Raw genomic sequence first — 13,887 nt, forward strand, 5'->3', positions numbered from 1 at the left:
GGATTAACTCTCTCACCCCCCCATTCACTGTCTGTCCCTATCGGAGGGGATTAACCCTCTCACCCCCAAGTCACTGTCCCTATTGGAGGGGATTAACCCTCTCACCCCCAAGTCACTGTCCCTATCGGAGCGGATTAACCCTCTCACCCCACCCCCATTCACTGTCTGTCCCTTCAGAGGGGATTAACCCTCTCACCCACAAGTCACTGTCCCTATCATAGGGGATTAAGCCTCTCACCCCCCCATTCACTGACTGTCCCTATCGGAGTGGATTAACCCATTCACCCCCCATTCACTGTCTGTCACTATCGGAGGGGATTAACCCTCTCACCCCCCCAATCACTGACTGTCCCCATCGGAGTGGATTAACTCACTCACCCCCCATTCACTGTCTGTCCCTATCGGAGTGGATTAACCCTTTCACCCCCCATTCACTGTCTGTCACTATCGGTGGGGATTAACCCTCTCACCCCCCAATCACTGTCTGTATCTTCAGAGGGGATTAACCCTCTCACCCCCAAGTCACTGTCTCTATCAGAGGGGATTAACCCTCTCACCCCCCCATTCACTGACTGTCCCTATCGGAGTGGATTAACTCACTCACCCCCCATTCACTGTCTGTCCCTATCGGAGGGGATTAACCCTCTCACCCCACATTCACTGTCTGTCCCTATCGGAGGGGATTAACCCTCTCACCCCCCCATTCACTGTCCGTCCCTATCGGAGGGGATTAACCCTCTCACCCCCCCATTCACTGTCCGTCCCTATCGGAGGGGATTAACCCTCTCACCCCCCCATTCACTGTCTGTCCCTATCGGAGTGGATTAACCCTCTCACCCCCCGTTCACTGTCTGTCCCTATCGGAGGGGATTAACCCTCTCACCCCCCAATTCACTGACTGTCCCTATCGGAGGGGATTAACCCTCTCACCCCACATTCACTGTCTGTCCCTATCGGAGGGGATTAACCCTCTCACCCCACATTCGCTGTCTGTCCCTATCGGAGGGGATTAACCCTCTCACCCCCCCATTCACTGTCTGTTCCTATCGGAGTGGATGAACCCTCTCACCCCCCATTCACTGTCAATAATAATACAATAATAATACAATTCGCTTTATTGGCATGATAAGGTACATCTTATGTTGCCAAAGCATCAAAATACATTTATGGTTGAACACATAAATGCGGTTCCATTCATACAGTGTATAAACAGGTATATCCCTGAGTTTATAAATATATTTTCGCCTTGTTTATATATACTCTTGTCTTAGTTTACTGGTTGTCCCTCTGTTCATGGCAAGCTGTAACATAGTGTGCCGCCAGTGTTACACAGCTTCTCTCCTCCCCCAGTAGGAATGGGAGTTTTTGGTTGTCAGTCAGATTTCTGAATTCAGGGCATATTTGTGAGAATTTTTGATAGAAATTCTCTCTGATGCCCTGATATTTTCCACAGGCTGTGAGGAAGTGCATCTCTGTCTCCACCACTCCCTGACTGCAGTGAGAGCATATCCTGTCTTCTCTTGGCAGCCTGGTCTGCCTGTGTCTGCCTTTTTCGATCGCTAGGCTATGTTCGCTAAGTCTGTACCTTGTCAAGGTTCTTCTCAGTTTGTTATCCTTTACCATGGTCAGGTAATCAGCTATGTTGTATTGTCTGTTTAGGGCCAAGTAGCAATTGAGTTTGCTTTGGGTTTTTGTTGTTTCTGCCCAATATGACAGATATTTTTCCTTTTGCTTAGCGACGATTGTGTTGGGTCGAATTCTTTGTGTTACCCTGTCACTGTCCTGGGGCTGGTTATTGTTAGTATTGTTATTAGTTACTTTATTGAGTCCCAGGACTAGTTGACTGAGGGTATTCTTCTTTATGGTCACTGTCCCTATCAGAGGGGATTAACCCTCTCACCCCCCATTCACTGTCTGTCCCTATCGGAGGGGATTAACCCTCTCACCTCCCCATTCACAGTCTGTCCCTATTGGAGGGGATGAACCCTCTCACCCCCCATTCACTGTCCCTATCAGAGGGGATTAACCCTCTCACCCCCCATTCACTGTCTGTCCCTATCGGAGGGGATTAACCCTCTCACCCCCCCATTCACTGTCTGTCCCTATTGGAGGGGATTAGCCCCCTCACCCCCCATTCACTGACTGTCCCTATCGGGGTGGATTAAACCTCTCACCCCCCCATTCACTGTCTGTCCCTATCGGAGTGGATTAACTCTCTCACCACTCATTCACTGTCTGCCCCTATCGGTGTGGATTAACACTCTCACCCCCACATTCACTGTCTGTCCCGATCGGAGGGGATTAACCCTCTCACCCCCATCAAAAGTCTGTCCCTATCGGAGGGGATTAACCCTCTCACCCCCATCAAAAGTCTGTCCCTATCGGAGGGGATTAACTCTCTCACCCCCCGTTCACTGTCTGCCCCTATCGGAGTGGATTAACCCTCTCACCCCCCATTCACTGTCTGTCCCTATCAGAGGGGATTAACCGTCTCACCCCCCCATTCACTGTCTGTCCCTATCGGAGGGGATTAACCCTCTCACCCCCCATTCACTGTCTGTCCCTATCGGAGGGGATTAACCCTCTCACCCCCCATTCACTGACTGTCCCTATCGGAGTGGATTAACCCTCTCACCCCCCATTCACTATCTGTCCCTATTGGAGGGGATTATCCCTCTCACCCCCCAATTCACTGTCTGTCCCTATCAGAGGGGATTAACCCTCTCACGCCCCCATTCACTGACTGTCCCTATCGGAGTGGATTAACCCTCTCACCCCCATTCACTACCTGTCCCTATCGGAGGGGATTAACCCTCTCACCCCCATTCACTGCCTGTCCCTATTGGAGGGGATGAACTCTCTCACCCCCCATTCACTGTCTGTCTCTATCGGAGGGGATTAACCCTCTCACCCCCCATTCACTGTCTGTCCCTATCGGAGGGGATTAACCCACTCAAACCCCATTCACTGTCTGTCTCTATCGGAGGGGATTAACCCTCTCACCCGCGATTCACTGTCTGTCCCTATCGGAGGGGATTAACCCTCTCACCCCCGATTCACTGTCTGTCCCTATCGGAGGGGATTAACCCTCTCACCCCCCATTCACTCTCTTTCCCTATCGGAGGGGATTAACCCACTCACCCCCCATTCACTGTCTGTCCCTATCGGAGGGGATTAACCCTCTCACCCCCCATTCACTGTCTGTCCCTATCGGAGGGGATTAAACCACTCACCCCCCATTCACTGTCTGTCCCTATCGGAGGGGATTAACCCTCTCACCCCCCATTCACTGTCTTTCCCTATCGGAGGGGATTAACCCTCTCACCCCCAATTCACTGTCTGTCCCTATCGGAGGGGATTAACCCTCTCATCCCCCACATTCACTGTCTGTCCCTATCGGAGTGGATTAACCCTTTCACACCCCGTTCACTGTCTGTCCCTATCGGAGGGGATTAACCCTCTCACCCGCCATTCACTGTCTGTCCCTATCGGAGGGGATTAACCCTCTCACCCCCCATTCACTGTCTGTCCCTATCGGAGGGGATTAACCCTCTCATCCCCCGTTCACTAACTGTCCCTATCGGAGGGGATTAACCCTCTCACCCGCCATTCACTGTCTGTCCCTTTCGGAGGGGATTAACCCTCTCACCCCCCATTCACTGTCTGTCCCTATCGGAGGGGATTAACCCTCTCACCCCCCATTCACTGTCTGTCCCTATCGGAGGGGATTAACCCTCTCACCCCCCCATTCACTGTCTGTCCCTATCGGAGGGGATTAATCATCTCACCCCCCCATTCACTGTCTGTCCCTATCGGAGGGGATTAACCCTCTCACCCCCCATTCGCTGTCTGTCTCTATCGGAGGGGATTAACCCACTTACCCCCCATTCACTGTCTGTCCCTATCGAAGGGAATTAACCCTCTCAACCCCCGTTCACTGGCTGTCCCTAACGGAGGGGATTAACTCTCTAACCCCCCCATTCACTGTCTGTCCCTATCGGAGGGGATTAACCCTCTCACTCCCCATTCTCTGTCTGTCCCTTCAGAGGGGATTAACCCTCTCACCCACAAGTCACTGTCCCTATCATAGGGGATTAAGCCTCTCACCCCCCCATTCACTGACTGTCCCTATCGGAGTGGATTAACCCTCTCACGCCACATTCACTGTCTGTCCCTATCGGAGTGGATTAACCCTCTCACCCCCCCATTCACTGTCTGTTCCTATCGGAGTGGATTAACCCATTCACCCCCCATTCACTGTCTGTCACTATCGGAGGGGATTAACCCTCTCACCCCCCCAATCACTGACTGTCCCTATCGGAGTGGATTAACTCACTCACCCCCCATTCACTGTCTGTCCCTATCGGAGTGGATTAACCCTTTCACCCCCCATTCACTGTCTGTCACTATCGGAGGGGATTAACCCTCTCACCCCCATTCACTGTCTGTATCTTCAGAGGGGATTAACCCTCTCACCCCCATGTCACTGTCTCTATCAGAGGGGATTAACCCTCTCACCCCCCCATTCACTGACTGTCCCTATCGGAGTGGATTAACTCACTCACCCCCCATTCACTGTCTGTCCCTATCGGAGGGGATTAACCCTCTCACCCCACATTCACTGTCTGTCCCTATCGGAGGGGATTAACCCTCTCACCCCCCATTCACTTTCCGTCCCTATCGGAGGGGATTAACCCTCTCACACCCCATTCACTGTCTGTCCCTATCGGAGTGGATTAACCCTCTCACCCCCCGTTCACTGTCTGTCCCTATCGGAGGGGATTAACCCTCTCACCCCCCCATTCACTGTCTGTCCCTATCGGAGGGGATTAACCCTCTCACCCCACATTCACTGTCTGTCCCTATCGGAGGGGATTAACCCTCTCACGCCACATTCGCTGTCTGTCCCTATCGGAGGGGATTAACCCTCTCACCCCCCCATTCACTGTCTGTTCCTATCGGAGTGGATGAACCCTCTCACCCCCCATTCACTGTCCCTATCAGAGGGGATTAACCCTCTCACCCCCCATTCACTGTCTGTCCCTATCGGAGGGGATTAACCCTCTCACCTCCCCATTCACTGTCTGTCCCTATTGGAGGGGATTAACCCTCTCACCCCCCATTCACTCTCCCTATCAGAGGGGATTAACCCTCTCACCCCCCATTCACTGTCTGTCCCTATCGGAGGGGATTAACCCTCTCACCCCCCCATTCACTGTCTGTCCCTATTGGAGGGGATTAGCCCTCTCACCCCCCATTCACTGACTGTCCCTATCGGGGTGGATTAAACCTCTCACCCCCCCATTCACTGTCTGTCCCTATCGGAGTGGATTAACTCTCTCACCACTCATTCACTGTCTGCCCCTATCGGTGTGGATTAACACTCTCACCCCCACATTCACTGTCTGTCCCGATCGGAGGGGATTAACCCTCTCACCCCCATCAAAAGTCTGTCCCTATCGGAGGGGATTAACTCTCTCACCCCCCATTTACTATCTGTCCCTATCGGAGGGGATTAACCCTCTCACCCCCCATTCACTGTCTGTCCCTATCGGAGGGGATTAACCCTCTCACCCCCCATTCACTGTCTGTCCCTATCGGAGGGGATTAACCCTCTCACCCCCGATTCACTGTCTGTCCCTATCGGAGGGGATTAACCCTCTCACCCCACATTCACTCTCTTTCCCTATCGGAGGGGATTAACCCACTCACCCCCCATTCACTGTCTGTCCCTATCGGAGCGGATTAATCCTCTCACCCCCCATTCACTGTCTGTCCCTATCGGAGGGGATTAACCCTCTCACCCTCCCATTCACTGTCTTTCCCTATCGGAGGGGATTAACCCTCTCACCCCCCATTCACTGTCTGTCCCTATCGGAGGAGATTAACCCTCTCACCCCCCACATTCACTGTCTGTCCCTATCGGAGTCGATTAACCCTTTCACACCCCGTTCACTGTCTGTCCCTATCGGAGGGGATTCACCCTCTCACCCGCCATTCACTGTCTGTCCCTATCGGAGGGGATTAACCCTCTCACCCCCCATTCACTGTCTGTCCCTATCGGAGGGGATTAACCCTCTCACCCCCCGTTCACTAACTGTCCCTATCGGAGGGGATTAACCCTCTCATCCGCCATTCACTGTCTGTCCCTTTCGGAGGGGATTAACCCGCTCACCCCCCATTCACTGTCTGTCCCTATCAGAGGTGATTAACCCTCTCACCCCCCATTCACTGTCTGTCCCTATCGGAGGGGATTAACCCTCTCACCCCCCCATTCACTGTCTTTCCCTATCGGAGGGGATTAATCATCTGACCCCCCCATTCACTGTCTGTCCCTATCGGAGGGGATTAACCCTCTCACCCCCCATTCACTGTCTGTCCCTATCGGAGGGGATTAACCCTCTCACCCCCCATTCACTGTCTGTCCCTATCGGAGGGGATTAACCCACTCACCCCCCATTCACTGTCTGTCCCTATCGGAGGGGATTAACCCTCTCACCCCCCCATTCACTGTCTGTCACTATCGGAGGGGATTAACCCTCTCACCCACCATTCACTGTCTGTCCCTATCGGAGGGGATTAACCCTCTCACCCCCCATTCCACTGTCTGTCCCTATCGGAGGGGATTAACCCTCTCACCCCCCATTCACTGTCTGTCCCTATCGGAGGGGATTAACCCTCTCACCCCCCATTCACTGTCTGTCTCTATCGGAGGGGATTAACCCACTTACCCCCCATTCACTGTCTGTCCCTATCGAAGGGAATTAACCCTCTCAACCCCCGTTCACTGGCTGTCCCTAACGGAGGGGATTAACTCTCTCACCCCCCCATTCACTGTCTGTCCCTATCGGAGGGGATTAACCCTCTCACCCCCAAGTCACTGTCCCTATCGGAGGGGATTAACCCTCTCACCCCCAAGTCACTGTCCCTATCGGAGCGGATTAACCCTCTCACCCCACCCCCATTCACTGTCTGGCCCTTCAGTGGGGATTAACCCTCTCACTCCCCATTCTCATTCTGTCCCTTCAGAGGGGATTAACCCTCTCACCCACAAGTCACTGTCCCTATCATTGGGGATTAAGCCTCTCACCCCCCCCATTCACTGACTGTCCCTATCGGAGTGGATTAACTCACTCACCCCCCATTCACTGTCTGTCCCTATTGGAGTGGATTAACCCATTCACCCCCCATTCACTGTCTGTCACTATCGGAGGGGATTAACCCTCTCACCCCCCCAATCACTGACTGTCCCTATCGGAGTGGATTAACTCACTCATCCCCCTTTCACTGTCTGTCCCTATTGGAGTGGATTAACCCTTTCACCCCCCATTCACTGTCTGTCACTATCGGAGGGGATTAACTCTCTCACCCCCATTCACTGTCTGTATCTTCAGAGGGGATTAACCCTCTCACCCCCAAGTCACTGTCTCTATCAGAGGGGATTAACCCTCTCACCCCCCCATTCACTGACTGTCCCTATCGGAGTGGATTAACTCACTCACCCCCCATTCACTGTCTGTCCCTATCGGAGGGGATTAACCCTCTCACCCCACATTCACTGTCTGTCCCTAACGGAGGGGTTAAGCCTCTCACCCCCCCATTCACTGTCCGTCCCTATCGGAGGGGATTAACCCTCTCACCCCCCCATTCACTGTCTGTCCCTATCGGAGTGGATTAACCCTCTCACCCCCCGTTCACTGTCTGTCCCGATCGGAGGGGATAAACCCTCTCACCCCCCCATTCACTGTCTGTCCCTATCGGAGGGGATTAACCCTCTCACCCCACATTCACTGTCTGTCCCTATCGGAGGGGATTAACCCTCTCACCCCACATTCGCTGTCTGTCCCTATCGGAGGGGATTAACCCTCTCACCCCCCCATTCACTGTCTGTTCCTATCGGAGTGGATGAACCCTCTCACCCCCCATTCACTGTCCCTATCAGAGGGGATTAACCCTCTCACCCCCTATTCACTGTCTGTCCCTATCGGAGGGGATTAACGCTCTCACCTCCCCATTCACTGTCTGTCCCTATTGGAGGGGATTAACCCTCTCACCCCCCATTCACTGTCCCTATCAGAGGGGATTAACCCTCTCACCCCCCATTCACTGTCTGTCCCTATCGGAGGGGATTAACCCTCTCACCCCCCCATTCACTGTCTGTCCCTATTGGAGGCGATTAGCCCTCTCACCCCCCATTCACTGACTGTCCCTATCGGGGTGGATTAACCCTCTCACCCCCCCATTCACTGTCTGTCCCTATCGGAGTGGATTAACTCTCTCACCACTCATTCACTGTCTGCCCCTATCGGAGGGGATTAACACTCTCACCCCCATCAAAATCTGTCCCTATCGGAGGGGATTAACTCTCTCACCCCCCGTTCACTGTCTGCCCCTATCGGGGTGGATTAACCCTCTCACCCCCCCATTCACTGTCTGTCCCTATCGGAGTGGATTAACCCTCTCACCCCCCATTCACTGTCTGTCCCTATCAGAGGGGATTAACCGTCTCACCCCCCCATTCACTGTCTGTCCCTATCGCAGGGGATTAACCCTCACCCCCCATTCACTGTCTGTCCCTTTCGGAGTGGATTAACCCTCTCGCCCCTCATTCACTCTCTGTCGCTATGGGAGGGGATTAACCCTCTCACCCCCCCATTCACTGACTGTCCCTATCTGAGGGGATTAACTCTCTCACCCCCCATTCACTATCTGTCCCTATCAGAGGGGATTAACTCTCTCACCCCCCATTCACTCTCTGTCCCTATCGGAGGGGATTAACCCTCTCACCCCCCATTCACTGACTGTCCCTATCGGAGTGGATTAACCCTCTCACCCCCCATTCACTATCTGTCCCTATCGGAGGGGATGAACCCTCTCACCCCCCATTCACTGTCTGTCCCTATCAGAGTGGATTAACCCTCTCACCCCCATTCACTGCCTGTCCCTATTGGAGGGGATTAACTCTCTCACCCCCCATTCACTGTCTGTCTCTATCGGATGGGATTAACCCTCTCACCCCCCATTCACTGTCTGTCCCTATCGGAGGGGATTAACCCACTCAAACCCCATTCACTGTCTGTCCCTATCGGAGGGGATTAACCCTCTCACCCCCGATTCACTGTCTGTCCCCATTGGAGGGGATTAACCCTCTCACCCCCGATTCACTGTCTGTCCCTATCGGAGGGGATTAACCCTCTCACCCCCCATTCACTCTCTTTCCCTATCGGAGGGGATTAACCCACTCACCCCCCATTCAATGTCTGTCCCTATCGGAGGGGATTAACCCTCTCACCCCCCATTCACTGTCTGTCCCTATTGGAGGGGATTAAACCACTCACCCCCCATTCACTGTCTGTCCCTATCGGAGGGGATTAACCCTCTCACCCCCCCATTCACTGTCTTTCCCTATCGGAGCGGATTAACCCTCTCACCCCCCATTCACTGTCTGTCCCTATCGGAGGGGATTAACCCTCTCACCCCCCACATTCACTGTCTGTCCCTATCGGAGTGGATTAACCCTTTCACACCCCGTTCACTGTCTGTCCCTATCGGAGGGGATTAACCCTCTCACCCGCCATTCACTGTCTGTCCCTATCGGAGGGGATTCACCCTTTCACCCCCCATTCACTGTCTGTCCCTATCGGAGGGGATTAATCCTCTCACCCCCCGTTCACTAACTGTCCCTATCGGAGGGGATTAACCCTCTCACCCGCCATTCACTGTCTGTCCCTTTCGGAGGGGATTCACCCTCTCACCCCGCATTCACTGTCTATCCCTATCGGAGGGGATTAACCCTCTCACCCCCCATTCACTGTCTGTCCCTATCGGAGGGGATTAACCCTCTCACCCCCCCATTCACTGTCTTTCCCTATCGGAGGGGATTAATCATCTCACCCCCCCATTTACTGTCTGTCCCTATCGGAGGGTATTAACCCTCTCACCCCCCATTCACTGTCTGTCCCTATCGGAGGGGATTAACCCTCTCACCCCCCATTCACTGTCTGTCCCTATCGGAGGGGATTAACCCACTCACCCCCCATTCACTGTCTGTCCCTATCGGAGGGGATTAACCCACTCACCCCCCATTCACTGTCTGTCCCTATCGGAGGGGATTAACCCTCTCACCCCCCATTCACTGTCTGTCACTATCGGAGGGGATTAACCCTCTCACCCACCATTCACTGTCTGTCCCTATCGGAGGGGATTAACCCTCTCACCCCCCATTCACTGTCTGTCCCTATCGGAGGAGATTAACCCTCTCACCCCCCACATTCACTGTCTGTCCCTATCGGAGTCGATTAACCCTTTCACACCCCGTTCACTGTCTGTCCCTATCGGAGGGGATTCACCCTCTCACCCGCCATTCACTGTCTGTCCCTATCGGAGGGGATTAACCCTCTCACCCCCCATTCACTGTCTGTCCCTATCGGAGGGGATTAACCCTCTCACCCCCCGTTCACTAACTGTCCCTATCGGAGGGGATTAACCCTCTCATCCGCCATTCACTGTCTGTCCCTTTCGGAGGGGATTAACCCGCTCACCCCCCATTCACTGTCTGTCCCTATCAGAGGTGATTAACCCTCTCACCCCCCATTCACTGTCTGTCCCTATCGGAGGGGATTAACCCTCTCACCCCCCCATTCACTGTCTTTCCCTATCGGAGGGGATTAATCATCTGACCCCCCCATTCACTGTCTGTCCCTATCGGAGGGGATTAACCCTCTCACCCCCCATTCACTGTCTGTCCCTATCGGAGGGGATTAACCCTCGCACCCCCCATTCACTGTCTGTCCCTATCGGAGGGGATTAACCCACTCACCCCCCATTCACTGTCTGTCCCTATCGGAGGGGATTAACCCTCTCACCCCCCCATTCACTGTCTGTCACTATCGGAGGGGATTAACCCTCTCACCCACCATTCACTGTCTGTCCCTATCGGAGGGGATTAACCCTCTCACCCCCCATTCCACTGTCTGTCCCTATCGGAGGGGATTAACCCTCTCACCCCCCATTCACTGTCTGTCCCTATCGGAGGGGATTAACCCTCTCACCCCCCATTCACTGTCTGTCTCTATCGGAGGGGATTAACCCACTTACCCCCCATTCACTGTCTGTCCCTATCGAAGGGAATTAACCCTCTCAACCCCCGTTCACTGGCTGTCCCTAACGGAGGGGATTAACTCTCTCACCCCCAAGTCACTGTCCCTATCGGAGGGGATTAACCCTCTCACCCCCAAGTCACTGTCCCTATCGGAGCGGATTAACCCTCTCACCCCACCCCCATTCACTGTCTGGCCCTTCAGTGGGGATTAACCCTCTCACTCCCCATTCTCATTCTGTCCCTTCAGAGGGGATTAACCCTCTCACCCACAAGTCACTGTCCCTATCATTGGGGATTAAGCCTCTCACCCCCCCCATTCACTGACTGTCCCTATCGGAGTGGATTAACTCACTCACCCCCCATTCACTGTCTGTCCCTATTGGAGTGGATTAACCCATTCACCCCCCATTCACTGTCTGTCACTATCGGAGGGGATTAACCCTCTCACCCCCCCAATCACTGACTGTCCCTATCGGAGTGGATTAACTCACTCATCCCCCTTTCACTGTCTGTCCCTATTGGAGTGGATTAACCCTTTCACCCCCCATTCACTGTCTGTCACTATCGGAGGGGATTAACTCTCTCACCCCCATTCACTGTCTGTATCTTCAGAGGGGATTAACCCTCTCACCCCCAAGTCACTGTCTCTATCAGAGGGGATTAACCCTCTCACCCCCCCATTCACTGACTGTCCCTATCGGAGTGGATTAACTCACTCACCCCCCATTCACTGTCTGTCCCTATCGGAGGGGATTAACCCTCTCACCCCACATTCACTGTCTGTCCCTAACGGAGGGGATTAAGCCTCTCACCCCCCCATTCACTGTCCGTCCCTATCGGAGGGGATTAACCCTCTCACCCCCCCATTCACTGTCTGTCCCTATCGGAGTGGATTAACCCTCTCACCCCCCGTTCACTGTCTGTCCCGATCGGAGGGGATAAACCCTCTCACCCCCCCATTCACTGTCTGTCCCTATCGGAGGGGATTAACCCTCTCACCCCACATTCACTGTCTGTCCCTATCGGAGGGGATTAACCCTCTCACCCCACATTCGCTGTCTGTCCCTATCGGAGGGGATTAACCCTCTCACCCCCCCATTCACTGTCTGTTCCTATCGGAGTGGATGAACCCTCTCACCCCCCATTCACTGTCCCTATCAGAGGGGATTAACCCTCTCACCCCCTATTCACTGTCTGTCCCTATCGGAGGGGATTAACCCTCTCACCTCCCCATTCACTGTCTGTCCCTATTGGAGGGGATTAACCCTCTCACCCCCCATTCACTGTCCCTATCAGAGGGGATTAACCCTCTCACCCCCCATTCACTGTCTGTCCCTATCGGAGGGGATTAACCCTCTCACCCCCCCATTCACTGTCTGTCCCTATTGGAGGCGATTAGCCCTCTCACCCCCCATTCACTGACTGTCCCTATCGGGGTGGATTAACCCTCTCACCCCCCCATTCACTGTCTGTCCCTATCGGAGTGGATTAACTCTCTCACCACTCATTCACTGTCTGCCCCTATCGGTGTGGATTAACACTCTCACCCTCACATTCACTGTCTGTCCCGATCGGAGGGGATTAACCCTCTCACCCCCATCAAAATCTGTCCCTATCGGAGGGGATTAACTCTCTCACCCCCCGTTCACTGTCTGCCCCTATCGGGGTGGATTAACCCTCTCACCCCCCCATTCACTGTCTGTCCCTATCGGAGTGGATTAACCCTCTCACCCCCCATTCACTGTCTGTCCCTATCAGAGGGGATTAACCGTCTCACCCCCCCATTCACTGTCTGTCCCTATCGCAGGGGATTAACCCTCACCCCCCATTCACTGTCTGTCCCTTTCGGAGTGGATTAACCCTCTCGCCCCTCATTCACTCTCTGTCGCTATGGGAGGGGATTAACCCTCTCACCCCCCCATTCACTGACTGTCCCTATCTGAGGGGATTAACTCTCTCACCCCCCATTCACTATCTGTCCCTATCAGAGGGGATTAACTCTCTCACCCCCCATTCACTCTCTGTCCCTATCGGAGTGGATTAACCCTCTCACCCCCCATTCACTATCTGTCCCTATCGGAGGGGATGAACCCTCTCACCCCCCATTCACTGTCTGTCCCTATCAGAGTGGATTAACCCTCTCACCCCCATTCACTGCCTGTCCCTATTGGAGGGGATTAACTCTCTCACCCCCCATTCACTGTCTGTCTCTATCGGAGGGGATTAACCCTCTCACCCCCCATTCACTGTCTGTCCCTATCGGAGGGGATTAACCCACTCAAACCCCATTCACTGTCTGTCCCTATCGGAGGGGATTAACCCTCTCACCCCCGATTCACTGTCTGTCCCCATCGGAGGGGATTAACCCTCTCACCCCCGATTCACTGTCTGTCCCTATCGGAGGGGATTAACCCTCTCACCCCCCATTCACTCTCTTTCCCTATCGGAGGGGATTAACCCACTCACCCCCCATTCAATGTCTGTCCCTATCGGAGGGGATTAACCCTCTCACCCCCCATTCACTGTCTGTCCCTATTGGAGGGGATTAAACCACTCACCCCCCATTCACTGTCTGTCCCTATCGGAGGGGATTAACCCTCTCACCCCCCCATTCACTGTCTTTCCCTATCGGAGCGGATTAACCCTCTCACCCCCCATTCACTGTCTGTCCCTATCGGAGGGGATTAACCCTCTCACCCCCCACATTCACTGTCTGTCCCTATCGGAGTGGATTAACCCTTTCACACCCCGTTCACTGTCTGTCCCTATCGGAGGGGATTAACCCT

The sequence above is a fragment of the Somniosus microcephalus genome, chromosome 4 (assembly GCF_052327205.1).
Source record: "Somniosus microcephalus isolate GS21.2 chromosome 4, FLI_Smic_1.0, whole genome shotgun sequence".
In the NCBI taxonomy this organism is placed as follows: Eukaryota; Metazoa; Chordata; class Chondrichthyes; order Squaliformes; family Somniosidae; genus Somniosus; species Somniosus microcephalus.